General features: G+C 38.8%; 1 pseudogene; it reads right to left on the minus strand.

Moving 5' to 3' along the window:
• Positions 1–8754, minus strand: part of LOC140480279 (maternal DNA replication licensing factor mcm6-like) — a 48966-nt pseudogene extending 40212 nt beyond the window's left edge.
• Between the last annotated feature and the right edge of the window lie 464 nt (positions 8755–9218).

The following is a 9218-nucleotide window of genomic DNA, read 5'->3' on the forward strand; positions in this document are numbered from 1 at the left end:
CTTCGGAGAAAGTGAGGACTGCAGATGCTGGAGATCAGAGCTGAAAATGTGTTGCTGGAAAAGTGCAGCAGATCAGGCAGCAACCAAGGAGCAGGAGAATCGACGTTTTGGGCATGAGCCCTTCTTCAGGAAGATTTACAAGGATCTTGCCAGGGTTGGAGGATTTGAGCTACAGGGACAGGCTGAAAAGGCTGGGGCTGTTTTCCCTGGAGCATCAGAGGCTGAGGTGTGACCTTAGAGGTTTACAAAATTATGAGGAGCATGGATAGGTTAAATAGACAAAGTCTTTTCCCTGGGATCAGGAAGTCCAGAACTTGAGGGCATAGGTTTAGGGTGAGAGGGGAAAGATATAAAAGAGACCTAAGGGGCAATTTTTTCATGCAGAGGGTGGTACGTGTATGGAATGAGCTGTCAGAGGATGTGGTGGAGGCTGGTGCAATTGCAACATTTAAGAGGCATTTGGATGGGTATATGAATAGGAAGGGTTTGGAAGGATATGGATGAGGTGCTGGCAGGTGGGACTAGATTGGGTTGGGATATCTGGTCGGCATGGACAGGTTGGACCGAAGGGTCTGTTTCTATGCTGTACATCTCTATGACTCTATGGTGTTTCAGCAACAACCACAATATTAACATTTATTTACACAACACTTTAACTGTAATAAAATGCTCCAAGACATTTCATGGGAGCATTGTCAAACAAAATTTGACACTGATTTACACAAAGAAATATTAAAGCAGAGCACTTTGGTTCAAGATGTAGATTTTTAGAGGAAAAAGAGAGAGTGAGATGTCTCCCCAGGAGAGGATTGGAAGAGTCAAGACTACAGGCAAGGGCCTGGTCAAGAATATGAGTTGAGGCAGGGGTGATGTTGAACAATGTTTTAGAGATGGATATAAACATCTTTGTGATGGCATGGATGTGGTTAGAAGCTCGCTTCAGAGTCAAACTTGCAAAACATTTGTACAGTCTCAACTGCCAGGGAAAGGAATAAAGCTAGAGAATGGAGACATGAATGGTCTTCCTGATACTTAAGTCAGCAGACATTTCTATTCATTGATCACTGGTTAACAGACAATTTAAAGGGAAGAGAGAGAAATATCAAAAGAGCCGTTGATGAGGTTGAACCGAGTCTTGTAAACATGTTATGACAATACACCTATTAAGGCCGTAGCATTTTGTCCTGTTTATTTTTTCACAAAGAGGCTTGAGACAGAGGTGTCAGGCAGTCTGCTTCAAACCAACAAACAGCTCGTGAGGCCTTCAGACACTGCCTGAATGGGTGGGCTTAAGTCCAACAGAACCAGGATTTTTTTTTTAAGATTTAGCCTTCAGCAGTTGCTGGTATCTTGAACCCAGATGTGGAAGCTGTTTTTCCTTTGTTACAGCTACAACTGGGCTTCTCTTCCTCTGTCTAGAACTGTATGAGAGAATCTATTTTAGTGAATTTGCGGAAGGTGTGCTTATGGAATGATACACCATTGAAACAGTTGAGTAGTTCATTATTTTGCTAAGTATTTTGATAAAATTACAGTTAAGCCAATTCCTTTGTTTAAATTTTATTCACATTTTAAGCAAAGTGTGCAGATAATGTGTGCTATAGGTCCTGGTAGTTTGATCAATGAAGTTGCAACTGGAACACCTGACACTTCACTTTTTAAAGAAAACAGCTTAGAATGTAGGCTATCTCCTTGACACGTTCTGAGGTTGTTTGGTCTCGTCCATAACAAAAAGTGGAAAACAAACATTGTTTCCAGATAAAGTCCAGGGAGAGTTTGCATGAGGAATAGGAAGGGATAAATGGTAGGTCTTTGAGCGACTAAAGAGGCAATGGTGTGACAGCTGGAAGAAAAGGTATTAACGTCAAATGTTATACAAGATAATGGTTCTGTAAAGTTCATGTTGGAGATGGCATTCAGTCACATCCACACTGATATTCTCTTTGGAATCCCAATTAAGTCAGACATGTTATGTCTGATGCCCAATGGCATTAACTAGAATTATGCCTGGCTAGCCAATTAAGACTTCATTAAGACTTGAATGATTCATTCTCTACCACTATTAATTGAACAGGTCCTTATACCCAGAACCCAGGGGACTCATGGTATAGTGGTAGTGTCCTTATCTCTGAGCCAGGTTCAAATCCCATCTGCTCCAGGGTGTGTCATAACATCTCTGAATAAGTTTATTAATACATCCAACCAGCACCCAGCAGCAGACATGGTAGGGATATTGTACCTGCCAACTGCCCCTCTTCATCATTATATCCACACTTAGGTATCTATGGAGAGGGAGCAGGTAATGTTCATGGTGCAAAGGAGGCCTTTAGAGACAATGGGCACCTGTGGTTCTGGAGTGCATCATTACCATAGGCATTGTTGTTTTGATAAATTTCCCACTAACTTTTTTTTGCTTCTGTTACAATGTCTTACTGGGGGCTGTTTAAAATTTTAAAAAATAGTGAGTAGAAAGGAGGGCTCTATTAATGCAGTAGTTTTGTACCTACTTCTGAGCCAGGAGGTTGAGGTTCAAGTACCACCTGCCCCAGACGTCTGTCATATTACATATAAACAGGTTGTTTAAAAATCACTTTCAGAAAGGAGGACGAGTGGCAGTGGATTGTACCCCAACTATAAGCTGCCAACATTGCATGTTACAGGCAATATTTTGGCATATTACAGGTAATTATCTATCCAGGATTAGATAGGCAATAGAATAAAGTGATGGCAAGTTCAGTCAACTAGATGTCAGTAGAAGCAGAACATTTCAGATCGCAGGCAAGTCAAAAAGTGTGTAATTTACCTTAGTCAGCCACATGTGACATTTGACTTTTAAGAGCACCATTTTTAAAGGTTCAGGATTAGTTTTTCTTGCCTAGTTCACAAATGGTTTTGAAATTTAAATGTTAACCACATTTTAATATGCTTTTACAATTCAGATGTTTATCATAATATCATTATAGAACAACACATGTACACTAAAAGGTTAGATAGATTGGAGAAGACCTCGAAACTAAATATAATTGCACGGGCGAGACCTAATTAAACATTTGAGGAACTTCTTTTCAGCAAGATTTATTAAACCGTAGGACAGGTTGCCGCTTGTGCATCAATTGCAGATACTCCAGTAGGAAACCAGGCCATTCAAATTAAAAGATATAAAATTTACACTCAGGCTTCCAATGTCAAGTGTAGCAAAATAACACCCCAGATTTCCAGCTGAAGCTCTGGGATGGGCACCTCTGTTGCATCCCAATTGTGACCACATCCAGCTTTTACAAGAAGGCCAAAGTAAAGCAGTAGGCAGAATATGATCCTTTGCACTCTACAGGATCTGCGAAACCTATAACTCATTGTGTGGTTCCTGCAATATTCCTGGCCTACCACTAGATGGAGGGGCAGCCAAACTTTCCTACTGGTTATTATCGAGTCAGAGTCATTCAGCACAGAAACAGACCCTTCAGTCTAACCAGTCCACGCCAAGCGTAATCTCAAACCAAACTAGTCCGATCTGCCTATTCCTGGCCCATATCCCTCTGTCATTTGCAAATTCTTCATTTGTTTCTTACCCCCAATTGCCCTTGAACCAAACCACTTGTTAAGCCATTTCAAAAGACATTTAAGAATCAACTACATTTCTGTTTATCTGGGAGCCACACGCAAGCCAGACCTGGGCCTCAGGATTATGAGTCCCGTGACATTAACACAATTAGAGTCACTCATCATTCCTAATAGTCACAAAGAACTTCACTCAAAGGGTGACATTTTAATTGAATAATTATTTAGAAATGTACTCTTATGAGGTAGACAAAAGCTAGGGAATTATTGACCAGTTAGCTTAACTTCTGTCGAGGGGAAAATGCTTGAATCTATCAAAAAAGAAATAGCAAGACATCTAGATAGAAATTTTCCCATTGGGCAGACACAGCATGGCTTTGTGAAAGGCAGGTCATGCTTAACTAATCTACTGGAATTCAATGAAGATACTATGAGCACAGTGGGCAGTGAGGACCCAGTAGATGTGGAATATCTCGATTTCCAAAAAGCATTCGACAAGGTGCCACACAAATGGCTGCTGCATAAGATAAAGATGCATGGCATTTTGGGTAATGTATTTGTTCACGAATCCATGCTAACAGGATGCAAAGAGTGAGGATAAATGAGTGTTTTTCTAGTTGGCAATCAGTAATAGTGGTGTGCCTCAGGGATCAGCATTGACACCACAATTATTCACAATTTACATAAATGATTTGGAGTTGGAGACCATCTGTAGTGTGTCAAAGTTAACAGGTGACACTAAGAGGAGTGGTATAGCAAAGTGTGCAGAGGATTGTGAAACTTTGCAGAGGGACATAAATAATTTAAGTGAGTTGGCAAAGGTCTGGCAGATGGAGTAGTGTTAATAAATGTGAAGTCATCCATTTTGGTAGGAATAACAGTAAAAAGAACTACTACATCAATGGTAAAAAAAAAGTTGCAGCATGCAGCTGTGCAGAGGGACCTGGGTGTCCTTGTGCATGAATCACAGAAGGTTGGTTGATAAATACAACAGATCATTAGAATGGCAAATGGAATCTACTTAAAAGGATTGAGTTTAAAAGCAGGGATGTTATGTTACTGTGTAGGGTGCTAGTGATGCCACACCTGGAGTACTGCATGCAGTTTTGGCCTCCTTACTTGGGAAAGAATATACTGCCCCTGGAAGGGATGCAGAGGAGGCTCACTCGGTTGATCCCAGAGTTGAGGGGGTTGACTTATGAAGATAGACTGAGTAGACTGGGATTATATTCATTGGAATTTAGAAGAATGAAGGATATCAAAGAAACGTAAAATCATGAAGAAATAGATAAGATAGAAGTAGAGAGGATGTTTTCACTAGCAGGTGATAATAGGACAAGAGGACATAGCCTCAAAATTAGGGGGAGCAGATTTAGGCCTGAACTGAGAATAAATTACTTTGTCAGAGGGTTGTGAATCTGTGGAATTCCATGCCCCTTGAAGTAGTTGAGGTTTCCGCATTGAATGATTTTAAAGCAAAGAAAGACTTTTTTTTGAACAGTACGGAAATCAAGGGGTATGATGAAAGGGTAGGTAAGTGGAGCTGAGGCCACGAGAAAAATCAGTCAAGATCTTATTGAATGGCAGAGCAGGCTTGAAGGGCCAGATGGCCGATTCTAGCTCCTGGTTCTTATGTTCTTATTTACTTAAATCCTGAATATCACCAAATTCAAAACCAGCTTTTCATTACATCCTCACTACCATGGCAGAATTCTCACCAAGGATGGAAAGATATGCATTCAAAAATCCACTGCAAAGATACAAACACATAATTCAGCTGATCGCATGTATGCTACACTTTCAGATGAGGTATTAAACCACTGGCCTCTCTGCCACCTTATCTTTTTAGAACCAGATTTATTGCATAATACAATATATCAACATCGTGCCTTCTTCCATTCAGTGCATGTCACTCCCACCCAACTGTCTGAGAATCTTAACTTTGTCGGTACTAGTTCATATTTTCTTGTACAATACCAGATCATAGTGTAATAGATCAGCTCTTCTGTACCAGTATTTCTTCAAATGAAAATGACATATTGCACAGAGCATTAAAAACATACAGGATGCCAGTGATAACAGTAATCTCTCAGCTTAATTGTAACTTGCATTCACATGATATCACACAAGGAACATATGGTGCATCTTATTTGACTTCAACCCAACAATTAGTCTGCATCCTGTCCGACATTCCAGAGTTGAATCTCCTCCTGTATTGTTAATTTCTTCATAAAACCGTCACCAATAAAATTGTATTTTAAAAGCCTTTTTACATAAAAATGAGTAGCATATTTCCAATTACATAGACAAACTCCAGTGTTCAAATTATTGGAAAAACTGCTTCTATGTAGCACTTTGACCACAGTTGTTAAGTTACTTTTTGAAAAAAAAACATTTTCTATACATATAACTCATCTGTGTAATACTTCCCCGATCAATTCAAAAAGATTGTAGAGCTCTGTTTTTCTTTCACGCTCTTCCTATTTCAAATTTAATGTCCTCTTTTATTCATATTTAATTACACCCATTCTTCTCTCGCTTTTTAAGTTCAATGTCTTTCAAAATTGTTAAACAAAGTGAATTGCTGAGATTATCTTTACACTAATTTCTAATATTACTTCATTTGTTCTAGCTTTCTGGAACAGGTTTGAAATTGTAACATGGAACAGGTCATTCAGCTCAACCAAACTACATTAGCACTTTGACCTAATCCCGTGTTCCTAACCCATTCCTAGATCTCTTTATCCTCCTTTCCAACCCAGTGAATATTAACATAGTTGTTGTTTCAATCACCAGTTATAGTACTGGACCTCAGCCTTCTGCATGAAAACATTTCACAAAGCTTGTATCCAAAAGCTCATGCATTTAATTTTGTATCCGTGTCTCTTTATTCCAGGCCCTTGGATCACTGGGGTCAATTTCTTTACATTCTGTCTTATCCTTTTTCAATGTTAAAAGGTTTTCACTAAATCACCTATTTTAAACCCTTCTTGAACATCCAGGATTAAAGAGGTGAAACTAAGTTGGAAAGAGAATAGAGAAAGACAAACTAAAGAAACATAAGCACAACTATTAAGTACAAGTAAGACATTTGGCTCTTCAAGGCACTTCAATTATTTTGGCTTATCTTACACCCCAGTTCCAACTTCCCAAACACTTTGACCCAAACTGGCTCAAGAGAACCAAAGTGACAATAGAGTTGAACGGCCCATTCGTAGCTTTTAATACCTTTTGTTTTTGATAGGCACAAAATAAGAACTTGTATTTGGCAGCATCTATACTGGACACTATGATTCATTAAATGAGAATTTAAGTCTATTCCATTGCAGCCCCCTTGATTGGCACTACATCCATGAGCACCCATTCCCTCTACCACCAACGCTCTGTACACACTGCTGCTATTATCTACAAGATGCACTGCAGTAATTCACCAAAGACTCTCAGACAGTACCTTCCAAACACATAATTATTTCTATTTAGAAGGACAAGGGCAGCACGTATATGGGAACACCATCATCTTCAAGTTTCCCTCCAAGCCACTCACCATCCTGACTTGGAAATACACTGTCGTTTCTTCACTGTTGCTGGATCAAAATCCTGGAATTCACTCCCTAATGGCATTGGTGGATCCATCCACAGCAGGTGAACTACACTGGTTTAAGAAGTCAACTCACCACCACCATCTGAAGGGCAACCAAGTATAGGCAATAAATGCTGGCCAGCCAGCAATGCACACATCCCATAAAATGAATAAATAAAACTACAAGACAGCAAAATAATTAGGAAATCAAAGTACACTGGACAATTTTCGTCTTGTTAAGACTATCAAATAGCATCTGAATAATTGAATTTATGTCCCTAAACGAAACATCATCAGGGAATAATCAAATGGCATTAAACTGAAAACTATAATTAAAAGCTTCAAAACAGAGTCAATGGCCTCAAAATGTTAGCTCTATTCTTCTCTCTCCACAGGTACAGCTGATGAGTTTCTCCAGCACTTTGTACTTTATTAAACATAAAGTAAATGTTTGACAGGATAGAATAGAGCAAAGTAAAGAATAGAAGCAATAAAAGCACATAATTTCTGCAAAATTCTGTTTTAGGTGATTCACTAACTTTGGGTTAATAATGCAATGAAAAAATTACTGAAAAAATCTGTATTATTGCTCACTGGGCAAGTGTTTCAATGTCATTGTACAAGATGCTGGAAACACATCAAAACTCATGCTTCTCAATTTTCTGCTGGCCTACAACTTAATGACCTTTAATTTTGCTAATAAGTTACACACTTACAGCCACCACTAGTAAAACAAGATTCCAAAACAAACATTTTATACACAAGTGACCACTTTTTAAAAACTTAAAATGTTACACTGACCTTTAATTATTTATACTGTATCACACTGAACATTTTTAAAAAAATACATTCTTTGAACAGGTACATTCTATTATTGTCTTCTACATATATTGTCTTCTACATATATCTAAATCCCAACTGAGATTTTAACCAAAGTGAGATTACATTCACCCATCTCCTTATGTTTAAAAGGGCAATACTTGTGAGATGCTCTGAAATGGATTTCTGTACAAGATAGGTACATTGAAGAATCGGGAAAACTGAATATAAATGATTGGTCCCATTTACTCAAGCTAACTGCAGCTTCAAGCCATCAGTCAGGTTACAAAGTATGATTCGTTTATCGAAACTAGTGAAGGTAAAAATCGCCTTTAAAAGTTACTGCCTTAGTAATGCCAATAAACTTCACAGAATTACAGCATTACACTGTGAAAACATATCCACTCATGGGGGTGGTTGGTTATTTAATAATACATCAATATAATCAACAGTGTACACCACAGGACCAGCATGTTGTTGTTCTATTCCACCGTGAGATATCAAGTGGCCGTATATCATAACCATGATTGTTATTGTATATGCAAGTTAAGCAAACAAAGTATAGCTGACCGTACAGTTATCCCCAGGTCGAGACAATTATTTATGCATTTGCAAAATTTCACAGGATTGAAAGATTAAAAACACATTGAATCTTAATCGGCCTCTATCAAGTTCACTCCCTTACTCAGCACTTACACTGCTAAAAATTCTGAGCAAAGTTTCTGGTATTTTTCAGCCAGCTCATCTTTAACTTGCTGCTTCGTAACATTATCTACCAGAACCTGACCCAAATCCATTGCTCCTTAGAGACAGTTCACTCTGAACTCCGCACTGACTGATTGACTGACAACAGCAGCAGCAGCAGTTCAAACCTCCCTCTTTGGTTCAGCTAAAACCTGGAGAGACCTCAATGGACACAGCTGCAAACCCCATTGTGACCTTTGAAATATGCAGGGCCACTGACCAATGGCGATGGACTCTCTGCTCTTTGGGTTAAGCATTAAATTGATTCAGTCATTAATTGGAAGCACAAACCTTTTCACTTAAAAAGACACAAACATGGGTTTTACAAATAAAACAAAAGTTCTCAAATTATAGGTTTTTTTTGCTGTAATCATTGGTTAAAAACTGAAAGAACTGCAGATGCTGTAAATCTGAAACAAAAACAGAAATTGCTGGAAAAGCTCAGCAGGTCAGGCAGCATCTGTGGAGAGGAATCAAAGTTAACACCTGAGTAAGGGTCACTTGACCCGAAACGTTA

This window comes from Chiloscyllium punctatum, chromosome 8 (genome assembly GCF_047496795.1).
Source record: "Chiloscyllium punctatum isolate Juve2018m chromosome 8, sChiPun1.3, whole genome shotgun sequence".
Classification (NCBI taxonomy): Eukaryota; Metazoa; Chordata; class Chondrichthyes; order Orectolobiformes; family Hemiscylliidae; genus Chiloscyllium; species Chiloscyllium punctatum.